Consider the following 10,226-nt stretch of genomic DNA (forward strand, 5'->3'; position numbering starts at 1 on the left):
TTCTCTCGCCCCAAATCTCTTTTTTTCTCCTTAAGATCTCTCAAATCCAAAATCCTAAAATCTCCTGTTTTCCTCACGATCTTTATTGGTTTGATATAAGCAATACTATCTAAGGAACCAATCAAAATTTTATATTTTTTTTTGTGAGTTATTGATGTAATATTGTCTGGGATTTTCACCCAAGAGATTATGCCAATGAGGTATTTGATAAAATGTCTGAGCATTCTCACATAAAAAATGTATTTTAAATAAACATTTTATCCAAAAAATGTTCTCATTCTCAGTTAAGAACACATTCTGTATTTTCAGAATGGAAATGCACATACTCATAATGGGAATGCATACCAAACACAGCCTAACTCAGGTTTTACAAAATATAAGAGAGCATGGCTCTAGCCCCGTTTGCTACAGCTGATCTAATGGCCTTCGGAACACTAGACAATAGAACTCTTTCTATTATTAGATTTGGCATTTTAAGAACTCAGAACCAACGGGTACAGCCACATACCTATCCATTTATAGTGGAAGAAGATTTCTGTCTAGGCCAGGATTTGGGAGAAATCAATCCATCTGGTTTGCAGTTGCAGAAAGAGCGGAGTGAATTACATGGATGAACAAGAACTTGAACTCTAAACGGAAATAATGCATGGAATAAACTCGTCTCTAAATTTCAGAGAGAACATGATACTGGCATCATAAATGCAAGGATAAAATTCTTTTCTTTTGCATTTTGGCACAAATAGACATCACATCTACAGTCAGTCAGTCAGTCTCTCTCTCTCTGAGATCTTCCCATTTTCTTGACTATTCAAGAATACTACAATTCACAACTATGAGATGAGCAGCCAAGAGTACTTCTGCAACATATAAGAGTTGCTCCCTAGCTCAAAACAAAAACGATCCGACGAATCACAATTCCTCCAATGCAATGCTTCAAATTTTCCTCAGTTGTGAACAATGTCTGAGCTTGCTACTAGTGCTTGCTTCTATGGTTGAAGGCCGGAGTTATTTCTTCAAGGACCTGAGACCTGAAATGACGTAAGGCAAAATTCAAAACTGTGGTCAGTTTTAGTTTTGTTTGCTGAATCAAATGGAGTGTCAAGTCTGCTCTTTTCTTGGTCATGCACCACTAAACATGTGACAAACTCTAGAATGACAAGATGGTAGGAAATTTGCATGGTTGCATAGTGTTCACAGAGCCTAGGCGAACCAAGGCTGTCAAGGGGGGGGGGCAAAATTCAAGGCAACCCAGAAAGAAGCCTAGGTGACCAAGGCACTAGTCCAGGCAAAGCCACTTAGACGCCTGGACAACCATGCATGGTTGATGAACATGACCATCGATATGGTCTTGTCACAACAATAGGCCGATAAAAAAGATTGCTCTGAAGACATTTAATTTAAAATTTATCAGATGCAACTGGCATCTGATGTACAAGTACCACAGTAACAAACGCACAGTGAAAAAAAAAAACATAATTGTGTTCTTTGAAGCAGAAAACATATGAAAGTAAAAAAGAAATGAAACAAAACTTTTATCCTAACAAACAATAAAACATACTATCTGGAGGCATACATCAGCTTGCACTAGAAAGTCAACACCAACTGGGTCTAATAGCTTCTGAAGACTTTCTTTTCTAACACAACCTGATGCTGATGCTGATGCTGTGCAACACTCAAACTCAACTAGGTCAACTAGTAGGAGAATTAATCACCAGTGTCCCCATTAATGTGGATGATTGGAAGGAAACAGGTGTTTGCCAACATTCCAGACGATCTGGTCTTATAAACTAGTCTCCTGAGCACAAAAAAGACGCATGTCCAAATAGGGAGTAAAAACCCCACATTCCAATTGCAACATAGACGTAGATAGACATTACTCCCAAACATGAACCCGAATATACATAAAATGGTATGAATCTCAAAAAGTGTCTTAAGTTATAACCCTTCATAGTAGGTGCTCTGGCATAAAAAATAGTGGTGCGGCTAAAGTCTGGAGTTCTATTCACTGAAAGTGGGGTGACAATTAATAACATCGCTGGTTCAGATTCCTTACACTACAGTTCCTCCTAACAAGTGAATGAAGCCTTCAATTATGGTCCAGCTTCTTAGAAGGCATTTTCCTTGCAAATAAAAAATTCCAGAAAATGCTTCCTCTATAATGTACCAATACCATGCTAATATTCAGTTCCAGAAAATTAGGATAAATGTATTGGCACATGTTACTGATGGGTGATGGGTTTGCATTTCCATGAATGCACGCCCACAGCCATTATCAAGTACTAAGACCTCAACTGGGATTGAAATACCTAACAATGAATCCCTCATAAAACACATACTCCACTGAACTTTGTACAGAATGAGAGGTTTTTTCTTTTTTGAGTGGAAGTACACAATGAGAGTTAAGAGACAGAAAAGATAGATGAAAAGAAAACATGTACAGCTTCATTTTTACAAAAGATTAAAAAAAAAAACGCCTTGAGGTATGTGAAGAATCCCAAAAATTATAACGACTGCAATTCTTAAAGTTCCAAAAGCTACTATGAGATCAGAACTCAATCAGCCGCCATTTTTTAATTTATGAAAAGGCTACAAGAACAAGTAATTCATAATCCAACGTTCCACATTATTACCCTGCAAACCCAAGAAAAAGCATTTATGGCTTCAGTAATATATTTTAATGGAAAACTATCTTGGACCACCCCTGTTTTTAAAATCTATCTGAGAAACCACCCTAAAAAATAAAAAATACTTAGTGTATACCCTGTTTTAAAAAATTAACGACTCTTAAATCCATTCCGTTAGCTCACAAGCGTCAAGTGATGTCATGTCACTGTTGGTATTTTTAAAATGACAAGTTTACCCTTCATCCTATTATGTAATAAACCCACCCCTTTACACTGATCGGCCTTCCTCCTCTGTCTCTCGGCTGCTTGTTGGAATCGGTGGAACACAGAACGCAGGTTCATAACCGCTGCACTATCCATAGCCGGAGCAGTCATGCCTGAGTTCTGCTCCTCCGCCTCTTATCTTTCTGGTTCATCTCTGATGGGGACATCAAGGTCTACAAGCGAAAGAAGAAGAAGGCCCAACCACACGATCCATCTTTGTGGCTGGAGGATTAGAAGAAACAAGAAAGAAGAAGGAAGGAGAGTGAGGATCGAACCAGCCTTTCCCAGCGCTGGTCGATTCTTCTCTCCTCCCCCATTGGCCAATATATGTGGCCCCCACATATCTGATTTGGTTATTTATATTTAGTAGTTTATCTTTTAGAATCATGTTTTAGTTTTAGTTTGAAATAAATTAGGAATTTACATGTTTTAGTTCTATTGGTCTTTAGAAAGTCCTATATTGACTAGGACTTACTTTTGTTAGTAATTAGTTCTTTTAATTGACTAGGATTCCTTTTTGTTAGCAATTAGTTTCTTATTTAAGTGTAAGGCCATTGGCCAAGAATTGGAGTTAATGAATTATTGAATGAAGCACAAACCTAACGTCTCTCTCTCTCTCTCTCTCTCTCTCGATTCTCTTTCTCGTCTCCCTCTCTTTCTCGACTTTCTTTCTCTTTTTCTCGCCTTCTCTCTCCCACGACACACTCTCTCTCTCTCTATCTTTCACCCCTTTGTCTTGGTTGATATTGCGGGCTGCCCCTACTGTTCGTAAGCTACTGGCAGCCCCTACACACACACACACACAAGATCCACCGGCAGCAATCAAGAATACTTCTCTGCAGGCTGGATTTTCTTCATCAACATCAGCGTGGACAACAAGCTTTTTTTTTTTTTTTTAATCCTTGGAGGACGTCATCTTCTCCTTTACTCCTCAGACTTGGGCAGCAGGTAAGTAGTGAACAGAACCATTCCACCCCCATTGTTCCCTATTATTTGCTTCATCCTCTTCCATAAAAAAACCCCCCCTTTAGCCCATTGTTTTGACCTTTATTTTGCCCACTGTTTTGCCTTAGACGTTGCTGATTTTCTTTATTACAAAGCATGACTGTTTTAGAACATATAACATGAGATTCTTATCTATCTTTGGTGCTTAATAGGCTAGTGTTAGAACCTAACTTTGCTTGCTGCTATGTTCCCTACCCCATGTTCCCACTTGACGCTTGAGTGAGTTTGTGTTTTTCTTATTAGACTATTATTGCTCATTATTCTCACTTTATTTTGCATGTCAATCTTGTTTGCTGAGCTTCCCTTATCCTGCCCAACTCAAGTCCCATGAGTTTACCCTACCTAGTTAGTTAATCTTGTAGGAAACCTAGTCACCTAGGAACCCCTACATCATCTTGGTATCAGAGCATGATTTTGTCTAGGTTTAGGGTAATTAGGTATTGCTGTCCATTGTTTACATGTCTTACCTTTTGAGGACTAGTCTCCGTCACAATCTGTCTGTAGTCGAGTCTGAGTTAAGAGAGCGTTATCATAGGTTAAGAGAACACCCTTTTCTTCCTTAGATTGGCGGGACCAAATAGCATTGGACTATATTCCCACCAAAAACACACACACTTGAGAGGGAGATTTCTGACCTCAAGATTGAGAGGGCTAACTACCTGTCTCAGTTGGAGATTTTGAATAGACCTTGAGTCTTTGGTGGCAGCTGTACCTTGGCTGTCCATCTCCTTATGTCCACTCGTAGTGGTAGAACATACCAGAATATGTCTGACCTTCCTAGCACCCCCACCCAACCTGAGCAGTTGGTTGAATTCATGAAATCCATCCAAGCTACCCTCCAAGCTAACCAAGCTGTACAAGAGACATAGGCTGCCCATCTCCAAACTCTTACCGATAAGTTGGTTGCCCTCGAGACAAGTGTCCAAAACCCTGATGGACGGCAAGGCCCTAACACAACTGGCATTGAACCTAGGGACAGAGGCCTTAACCCTGAGGAAGTGAACGAAAATAACCACACTGATGATTATGACCAGATAGGGGATAACTTCCAAGGCCCAGGGCGTGGTAGAGGTCGAGGTAGGGGTCGAGGACCACGGCCAAGACACCATACCCAATATGGAGATGATGAGGGTTATGAGCATCATGATAGGGGCTTTGATGTAAGATGGATGATTAAGGTTGATGCCCCTACCTATGATGGTCAGATTGATGCTACGATCCTTCTGGATTGGATTAAACAAATTGATAGGTACTTCGATTTTTACGATATGCCAGAGGAAGTTCGCCACCGATTTGCTAAGTTTAAGCTCACCGGAGCTGCCCAGGACTTCTGGACAGACCTAGAGTACCAAGAGAAAATTTTTGCCTATCACTTATAGGCTCCAGTTGTTGAACGAAATGAATACCTTGAAGTAAAGAAAGTTGACTGTGACCGAATACATGAGCAAGTTCAATGAATTGAAATTATAAGCCATATTCAGGAGAATGTTGAGTAGACATTATCCAGATTTCTTAGTGGGCTCAACTCCGAAATTCAGTCTCGTATGGCACCCCACCTAGTGCGAGACATTCCACAAGCTTCCAGGATAGCCCTTGAGGTGGAATCCTCCATGAGAACTTATTCTCAGAGGAAGAGCTTCTCCCAATATAGAAAACCACCCCAAGGCTCAACTGGATTCCCCAAACCCCCTGCTGCACCACAGCATCAACTTGACAATAGGGGTAAAGGAATTTTGAGAGAAGCACCCAAGAGTAGTGGGCAACAATAGTGCTTCAAGTGTCATGAGTTTGGTCACTTCTTCAGAGAGTGTCCCAATAGGAATCTATATGTGGGAGAACATAATCCTGAAGAATGTGATCAAGAGGGTTTTCAGGACCATGAGTATGAGGACCATAGACCAGATAAGACCATATCTGATGAGGACGCCGAGGAGGCCGGTGACCTCAAGCTTGGTATTGTGCAATTCATGGTCTCACAACCTAAGAGTAACGATGATTGGCAGCGAACTAATATTTTCATCACTTACACATGTCATCAGGGCAAGAATTGCTGCGTCGCCATAGACAACGGGAGTTGAATGAATGTGGTCGCCAAGAGCGCTGTTGCTTGAATGGGCCTCAAACCTGAACCCCACTCCAAGCCTTACAAGGTTGCCTGGGTAAATCAGTCCACCATCCTTGTTAATCTGAGGTGTCTAGTTCACCTACATTTTGCGGGATATAAGGATCAAGTGTGGTGTGATGTCCTAGAGATGGATGTTGCCCACATCATCCTAGGTAGACCCTGGTTATATGACTGAGATGTCACCAATTATGGAAAGTCTAACACCTTTGTCTTTGAGTTCAAAGGGAAGAAAATTGGGCTAACCCTCAGTGCACCTAAGGAAGTAAGGGTTCCAGAACACAAGGGAAGTACATCCAAACACACTCCCACTAAAACACTCAACATTTTAAATCAACAACAATTTGAAGGAGAGTGTCAAGAGTCAGGGGTGATTTATGCTCTAGTTGCCATACAGAGTAATACCGATAGGTCACGCTTATTTACTGAGGCTCCTAGAGAAGTACAACCCTTGTTGAAGAAATTTGAGAGGTTATTCCCTAAGGAGCTACCTAATGAGTTACCACCTATGTGTGACATCCAGCATGCTATTGACTTAGTTCCAGGGTCCTCTCTCCCGAACTTACCCCATTTCCGAATGAATCCCAAAGAGCACGCCGAACTCAAGCGGCAAGTGGATGAATTGTTACAGAAGGGATTCATTAGGGAGAGCCTTAGCCCATGTGCAGTACCTGCCTTACTCACGCCAAAGAAATATAGCACCTAGCGAATGTGTGTTGATAGTAGACTGTAGAGCCATCAATAAGATCACTGTCAAGTATAGGTTCCCTATCCCTAGGCTTGATGACATGTTGGATATGATGGCCAACTCAACGATCTTCTCAAAGATTGATCTCAAGAGTGGGTTGATCTCAAGAGTGCGTACCAATAAATTCGGGTAAGGCCTGGAGATGAGTGGAGACAACCTTCAAGACGAAGGATGGCCTTTTGAGGGTTAATCATGCCTTTTGGCTTGTCAAATGCACCTAGCACCTTCATAAGGATAATGAATCAAGTGCTTCAACCATTCATTGGCAAGTTCCTAGTGGTTTACTTTGATGACATCCTCATCTATAGTAAGACCCCGTCTTCCCACTTGGATCACTTATAGAAGGTTTTTCATGTGCTCTTCCAAGAGAAACTCTATGTCAACCTCAAGACGTGCACCTTTATGAGTGATCAAGTCATCTTCCTAGGATTTGTTGTGTCAACCCAGGGAGTATCTGCTAACCCTGAGAAAGTGAGAGCGATTGTAGAGTGGCCTGAGCCAACTAATCTCCATGAGGTACAAAGCTTTCATGGCTTAGCCACTTTCTATAGGAGGTTCATTTACCGGTTTTGTTCCATTATGTCTCCTATCACAGATTGCATGAAAAAGGAATTTCAATGGACTAAGAATGCTACAAAGGCCTTTAATGAGATTAAAAAGCTTGTGACCGAGGCCCCAGTCCTGCGCCTCCCAGATTTCTCTAAGGTCTTCGAAGTGAATTGTGATGCATCTGGTATTGGAATAGGTGGTGTCTTAGGGCAAGGACACCCTGTTGCCTACTATAGCAAGAAGCTCAATGAAGTTAGGCATCGATATTCGACATACGACAAGGAATTCTATGCGGTTATCCAATCACTGCGCTATTGGCGACATTACCTTCTACCGCAAGAATTCGTGCTCTTCTTTGACCACCAGGCTCTGAGATACCTGAATGTCCAAAAGAAACTTAACCAGAGACATACCAAGTGGGTCAAGTTTCTCCAAGAGTACACTTTTGTGCTCAAGCACAAACCTGGTGCCAAGAACACCGCTGCAGATGCACTTAGCCGAATAAACATGTTCCTCAGTTGCACCAATGTTAGGAGTCAGGTTAGTGTGTTACTCCAAGCAATGAGTGTAGAGGTTATAGGATTCGAGCGAGTCAAGGACCAATACCCCACCTATCCTGATTTTAGTGAGCCGTTCACTTCCTTGAGTGACGATAACCCGTTCAGTCGCTCAAACTACCTACTTAGGAAGGGCTTTCTTTTTAAAGGAAGCAAGTTATGCATTCCCAGGACCTCACTCCAAGATTTCTTGATCTGGGAATTGCACGCTGGGGGCATCGCTGGCCATTTCGGTCGAGATAAGACCATCACCCTCGTAGAGGACCTATTCTTTTGGCATGGACTGAAGAGGGATGTTGCTAGAGTTGTGAGTCAGTGTGGGATATGCCAGACTGCCAAGCAACAAAAGCAAAACACGGGATTATACACTCCCCTATTGGTTCCCCATGGCCCTTGGCAAGACCTTACCATGAACTTCGTGCTTGGCCTGCCAAAAACTTCGAGAGGCCATGATTCCATTTATGTGGCCGTAGACCGCTTCTCGAAGATGGCCCATTTCATCCCATGTTCTACGACCTCTAGTGCGTCCAAGGTAGTTACACTTTTCTTTGATGAGGTTGTCAAGTACCATGGTTACCCATTACCATAGTGTCCGATAGGGATGTTAAGTTCACTGGTCATTTTTGGAGGACCCTTGATGTAAATGCACATTATGGAAAGAAATATGAGAGGAAGAAGGGTCCATCCCTAGTCCACCTGAGTGGCCAGGGTCCAGCCAAGAAGCCAGCCGAATCCCTACTTGGTCCACCTGAGTGGCTAAGTACAAATAAGGGTCAATTGGGCCCATCGGCTAGGGGAATAATTAGTAGTTGTTTATAATTAATTAGTGGGCTATTGGGCTCATCGAGTTGAGTAAGTGGTATGTAGAGTCCAAATTGTCTTAGGACTCTATTTGTTTTCCACATACGTTTATTATTCCTAGTCCAATTTTGAATTCCTAGTTGTGATAGGAGTATCTAGTCCTATTGGGAAACTAGCTCCTAGTTGAAGTAGGAGTGTCTAGTCCAATTGGGAAACTACCTCCTAATAGTAATTTGATAGTTATTCTGCCCTCTAAAAATAGAGGAGCCTATGTACTCATAATTTCATATTTGAATAAAGAATAATTGCAGCCAATTGCTTAAAATAGCCGGGACAGCTGTGGGTGAGAAGCCCGGGCAGAGACACCGCTCCTCCCCCACTTTTCCCTTTGTTTCTTCTTGTTTGAAGCTTTCTATTTTATCCTAAAGTTATTGCTGTTGAAGTATACAACTGTTGTGAGTATTCAAAAGTTCAGATCTGTCCAAGTTACAAACCAGAATTGATTCTCTCTCCTGAAGCCTGCGATTATTTCTCCTAGGTTAGAAAATCAGGAAAGCTTGTAACTTCACAACCATCCGTCAAAAACCTCTCAAATTTCGGGGTTTTTGTACCCTCCCTAGGACTATCTACGCCCAAGAGTGCAGCTCGGACTCCTACAGACCTGGCCGGACCTCTCTCTCTTCAGCTTTATAGCAGGTCTTCCTCTCTTCTATCGGGTTGTGTTTTGGGCTGGTTTTGCTCCTGCATTGGTATTGTATCTTTGGGGGGTTTATTTGATGGTCTTATTTCTTTGTTTTCTGCTCCTATTTGTATTATTTGGGGATATAAACTACTAGGGTGGTTTCTTGTATTCTACTCTTGCATTAAGTGGTATCAGAGCTATGGTTCAGACAGAAGAACCCCAACCCACCCTTTAAGATGTGATGAAAGCAATCCAAGCCTTGTCTACAAGGTTGGATAGACATAACTGATGAGCACATTTATGTGTGAAATCTAGGGTAGTAAAACATGCATTTTACATATTTAGAATGGAGCTACCTTGGGTTTTACTCTCTTTTTGTAGGTTTTATATTTTCAAGGCCTTAAGGACTATCGAGCGCTATATCTTCAATTTTACACGTAAAGAGGTCCTATTTCTTCTCATGGTTGCGAAGAGGATGAAATTCTGAGCAAGATGGACGTGTTCAATTAAAAGTACACATTCGTTTGGTCACCCGTACAAATGATTATTCTTTTCGGGTCAGAAAAAGAATAATGGATCAGAACTGAACCGAGATGCAGAACCAGCCCGTTTGCAATTGTCCCAGAGGTATAAAGAATATTCCAAATACCAACAAGGATCGATAGACCACATCCTTAAGTGATTAAAGATTTGTTTTTGGTAACAACAACTACCTAGTGTAGTTGGTGAGCTATGGTGTACAAAATTCCCTTGCTCACCAAGAGGTCTCAAGTTCGAATCTTATGGTTGTTTTTTTTAGAAGATTTTGTTGAAGATTTCCTGTTTTTCACTCACTTAAAGCACTAAGGGCATGGAGGGGATTTCCACATCAAGT

At 41.6% G+C, this 10,226-nt stretch overlaps 1 protein-coding gene across 1 annotated transcript in view; it reads right to left on the reverse strand.

Annotated features, from left to right (window-relative positions):
• Nucleotides 1-696: 696 nt before the first annotated feature.
• LOC122065228 (protein THYLAKOID ASSEMBLY 8-like, chloroplastic) overlaps nt 697-10,226 on the reverse strand; it is a 33,777-nt gene continuing 24,247 nt past the window's right edge. The window contains exon 3 of the mRNA XM_042629038.1: nt 697-1,028. The gene's annotated coding sequence lies outside the window, so the exon portion shown is untranslated. The remainder of the gene's footprint in view (nt 1,029-10,226) is intronic.

This window comes from Macadamia integrifolia, unplaced genomic scaffold, assembly GCF_013358625.1.
Source record: "Macadamia integrifolia cultivar HAES 741 unplaced genomic scaffold, SCU_Mint_v3 scaffold1934, whole genome shotgun sequence".
NCBI classification, from domain to species: Eukaryota; Viridiplantae; Streptophyta; class Magnoliopsida; order Proteales; family Proteaceae; genus Macadamia; species Macadamia integrifolia.